The 5,293-nt window shown below is 40.1% G+C and overlaps 1 pseudogene; it reads left to right on the top strand.

The window, feature by feature from the left end:
* Positions 1 to 2,750, top strand: part of LOC116100274 — a 7,775-nt pseudogene extending 5,025 nt beyond the window's left edge.
* The last annotated feature ends 2,543 nt before the right edge of the window (positions 2,751 to 5,293 follow it).

Below are 5,293 nucleotides of genomic sequence, written 5' to 3'. Positions count from 1 at the left end.
ACCAGGCTGGCCTCAAACTCAGAAATTCACCTGCCTCTGCCTCCCAAGTGCTGGGATTAAAGGCTTGCGCCATCACTGTCCAGCTAATGTTAACATCCTCTTTTTGTCAAAGTGTTGTTGGGGGCATATTTAAAACCACAAACATTCAATTATAATACATAGCAATTGTTTACATAAGCTTTGTTTACCTTCTGTAAAAAGCTTTTTGTCTTTTACTAGACAATATCTCAGAAAGGCTTAAGTATTGTGGTGAGCTTAAGATGAGGTCTTACTCAAAAGCAATTAGAAATAAGTAACTCATTTTTTTGATGTAACTGAGGCTTCAATATTGAAAAAGATACTGCCTCTGAAATTTTTTCTAGAGTAACTAATCAATGTACACTGAAAAATTTAAAGTCTTAGCCTTTTGCACTGAAGCAGAGACAAAAAATTATAAAGGCAAAATCTTAAGCAAAATCTTTAAAATTACCATAGCTTTATATGAAATAACCAAGCTGGATTGCAATGTTATAATGAATTTTATAATGCTTATGCCTCATTAACATTTTATAAATTTTAAATCAAAACTACTTTAGATTCATGATAATTAATAAACTTTAGCCAATGGAATTCTATTAATTTTAATTGTACTTTTAGATTACTTTTGTGATATTAAGCCATCAAGAACATTATGTCTATGCCTGGTAATTGGCTTGTAATTAAATCTGCATTAAGCAGCTGTGAAAATCAATACCAGCCTGTAACTTATATCGTGGCCACTAGATAGCGCTAAGTGGTTGCGAAACTTTAGCTGAAGCAGCCAACTGTCTTTACAGTAAAAATCCGCAATGATCTCTACTGTAAATCATGGTGGAAACAAATCCTTCAAACTTCTCTGAAAAGAAAAAAAAAATGGTAAGGAGTAAACAAAATGGCATTGTAGCCTCCTCAGTGTGGGACTTCACTATTGTCAGCTGGCCACCACTCTGTTCTCTCTGCTGGGCAGGCCTGTGGCAGAGCCGGGGCCTTTCTTGAGCTCTGTAACCCTTTCCCATGGCAGCCCGCCATGACATGGAGTATCATGGGGTCATGCACCAGCCCAGCCATGCAACAGTGCCCCTCTGCCCGGCACTGCCCATCACTGGCCTGGGCCAATGCCACAGAGTCACCAAGCCCTTTCTGTGTGTTCATCTGCACTTGCACAGGTGTCCTGGGGCCACGATGAGCCATAACTCACAACTAGCAGTGAACTCCGCATCTGCCTCTGTGCTGTGGACTTAGCATGCAGGAACCCGCCTGCCCGTGTCTGCAACTAGCTGGAGCTCCCCACGAGCTCCATCCCCAGGTGTGTCCCGTCCCCATGAGATGCACAAGCCCACCCAACTAGCAAAGCCAGGGCAGTAAGCCAAACGCAGACCCACGCTGTGGGTGAGCAGGCCCCCTGTCTCTCAGGAGTTGTGCTGTGCCCTGCGCCGTCACCCTTCTCGCAGGGCTCCCACAGTGGCCAGGCCGTTGCCTCCCTGATAGCACTGGGAGTGAGCAGAAGTGTTTGCAGGCCCCTAGCCTCCATGTTGTCTAACCTAGACCAAATGAATTATAAGTTTTTTAAACACCACTAACACAAGACACAGAACCTCAATCACTCATCAAGACAAGGACAGACACAAACCTACACAGAGTTGAAGACTAGGAATTTCTCCTGAATAAGCCATAGAGAAAGCAAGACATCTCTTGGTTTCTCTGTGTCTTTGGGATAGCTCTGAAGTCCATTTTCTTTCTCGTTTTGATCTCTCTATACATATATTTTGTTTTGTTTTATATTTGTTATTTCTATGTATTTTTTTATTATTTATTTATGCCCTACCCTGCATGCCTGAATGTACCTCTTAGCTACGGACCACTGCCTGACAGTTTCTGTTCCTGACTGTTGCTACCATACCCTAAATTGAGATTATTACCAGACCAGTGTAATCCCAACTTACCTCCATTGGCAAACTCGCCATTTCCATGTCTGTCTCCTGTGAAGCTTCACCAAGATAGCAATGGTCTCTAGTGCCCTCCTCATTTCCAGCCCCACATTGAGTGCGACCTTTGGCTGCCTGAAGCCACACATGAATGGATCTTCAGGAATTGGTGTTAGAGTCTGTGAAAAATTAAGAGAACTGGAATGTGTGAAGGGGTTAAAAAATGAGACTGAGGGAAGGGGTTAAAAGATGAGATAGATGCATGGTGTGCTTTCAGTACTCCGTCATTATAGAACTCTCCTTGTTACAAGCCGGTAGGTAGAGAAAAACCCCTCCCTCAGTCTGTCAGTAACTTATGGCCAAATCAGCATCTTCATCTTCAGTCTCTGGAGGCAGGACTTCCGGCATAACAGGAACTTGGAGAGAGCTGTGGCTATTAGCAGGAGATTGGAGAGAGGTGTGGCTATTTGCAGGAGCTTAGAGAAAGGTGTGGTTATTTGTGGCAAAGCAAGGTCTGAAAGAACCAGCTCTTAGCTGGAGGAGGGTCACAATGCTCCATTAATAAGGTTCCCTAACAGAAGAGACAAGCCTAATCTCAGTACCTCAGAAGCTTTGGGATCTGCTCTGCTACCCTCCCACTCCTCTGTAATTTCACATCATTCTAAAGGAAATATGTCCCCAGATTGATTGGTGCATCAGGGGCCACCAGACACTAAAGAAATAATAAAAACATTACCTCCAAAATACAGAAGCAAATGTATGTCTCAAAAGGAAATGGAATTTATCCAGTGTGGGGATCCAGAGTGATTGTTATGGCTGCTGCTTGTCATCAGACAGAAGGATTAGCTTTACAATAAAGGACTTCTGTGTCAAATTAAAAGTTATATATTAAACAATTTTAATAAATATTCTGTAAGCAGTATGAACTGTAGAAACTCCAGGTGGTCAATTGTGTCTCTTTGGGTATGTATCTTGGTCAGCTTCCCCACAAGCTGACCTGTACAATATTAAAGTATACATTTTTAAATGCAAAAAAAAACAATATTAGAGATAGAAGTATGAATCTCAGTCCTCAAAGATATAATAGAAAAAATTTACATATCAGTCAAAGACAATGTTAAATCTAAAAAATTCCTGACACAAAATATCCAGAAAACCTGGGAAACCAGGAAGGGACCTAAACTAAAAATAATAGGAAGAGAAGAAACTAAAGAGTCCCAGCTGCAAGGCCCAGAAAATATTCTGAACAAAATAAGAGAGGAAAACATTCCCAACTTAATGAACAATGCCTGTAAAAATGCAAGAAGTTTATAAAACACCAATTTGACAGGACTAGAAAAGAAAATCCTCCAGGCACATGACTATCAGAACACTAAATCTACAGAATAAAGAATGAATATTAAAAGCATTAAGGGCAAATGTCAGGTAACATTCAAAGGCAGACCTATCAGAATTACACCTGACTTCTCAACAAAGACTCTAAAAGCTAGAAGGATCTGGACAGATATCTTGCAACCTCTAAAAATCACAGCTCCAAATCTATACAGTAGAAAATATTAAAAATCCATGTGCAGGGTTTCTACCCCACCTTTGGTGGTGGAGTTCACCAATAAACACACTGCCTTATGCAGAACAATATCTGGGCAATTGCCTACCCAGCTACTTTGGAAATGATTAACCCTGAAACAATATTATGTTTCATCTTGCCTCTTAGCTCTAGTTGGGTAGCCCAAAGGGCCATACTCTCCTCTCTTTCTCTCTCTCCCATAGCCACTCTCCTCTCTCTTCTTCTGCATGTTCGTTCTTTATCCCATGATGGCTACTTCCTGCTCCTTCTCTCCTAGTCCTCTCTCCACAAGCCCTTGGAACCTACCCGACCTATGACTCTTCTGTCCAACTATTGGCTGTTGGCATCTTTATTTACCAATCACAATTATGTGGGGGCAGGGTCACTCAGTGTCTTACATAGAGACTCTCTTGTTTTGGGGATAACTAATTTTAGGAGCTTGAAATTAACATTAGAATACAAGCAACTTTAGGTAAACTCACTATAATCTAGACTACTATACCCAGCAGAACTCTAAATAAATGAGGTATTGAAAACAAGGTATATCAATAAAATCCATATTCAATCAATAGCTATAAATCCAGCCCTACAGAAATACAGTATGGAACACTCCAACCCACACAAGATGCATATATCCAAGAAAACACAGAAAATAAGTAATTACATGACAGGAAAAGCAAGGGAAGCACACACACAGACACACACATACTAATACAAACAATATCAAAATAACAGGAAATAACAATCACTGGTTATTAATATCTTTCAACATCAATGGACTCAACTCCCAAATACAAAGGCACAGGCTAAAAGAATGGTTGAGAAATCAGGATTCCTAATTCTTCTACATACAAAAGACATCTCAGCAATAAAGATAGATATTACCTCAGAGCAATGGGCTGAAAAGAAGCATTCAAAGCACATGGATCTAAGAAGCAAGTTGGAGTAGCCATACTAATGTCTAATAAAATAGACTTTTTACCAAAATTAATTAAAAGAGGCAGGGTAGGTCACTTCATACGTATCAAAGGAAAAATTGACCAAGGTGCTGTTTCAATTCTGAACATCTAAGACCCAAACATAAGGGCATCCACTTTTGTAAAAGAAATATTACTAAAGCTTAAATCACACATCAAGTCCCACACATTAACAGTGTGACACTTCAGCACCACACTCTCACCAGCTGAGAGAAAAACTAAACAGAGAAATAGCAATACTAGTAGACATTATGAATCAAAGGACCAAATAGACATCTATAGAATATTTCAACCAAACATGAAAGAATATACCTTCTTCTCAGCATCTCATAGATTCTTCTCCAAAACTGACCATATAGTTGATCACAAAGCAAGTCTCAACCAATACAAGAAAATTGAAATATCACCTTGTATCTTATCAGATCATCAGAGATTAAAGCTGGACTTCAACAACAACAGAAACACCAAAAAGCCTACAGACTGATAGAAACTGAGCAACTCTCTGTTCAAATATCTCTGTGGCTGGGGAGAAATGAAGAAAGGAGTTAAAGACTTTCTAGAATTCAGTGAAAATGAAGACACAACATCCTGAAATTCACGGGACACAATGAAAACAGTTCTAAGAGAAAAGTTCATAGCTCAATGTGTCTCCATAAAGAAGTTAGAAAGTACTCATGCACTTACGGATACTTAATCTTTGAAAAAGAAGTAAAGCCAGGCAGTGGTGGTGCACTCCTTTAATCTCAGCACTTGGGAGGCAGAGGCAGGTGAATTTCTGAGTTCCAGGCCAGCCTGATCTACAGAAT

This window comes from Mastomys coucha, unplaced genomic scaffold, assembly GCF_008632895.1.
Source record: "Mastomys coucha isolate ucsf_1 unplaced genomic scaffold, UCSF_Mcou_1 pScaffold21, whole genome shotgun sequence".
NCBI lineage: Eukaryota > Metazoa > Chordata > Mammalia > Rodentia > Muridae > Mastomys > Mastomys coucha.
Note: the sequence above shows the minus strand (reverse complement) of the source record. Positions and strands in the feature narration are given on the sequence as shown.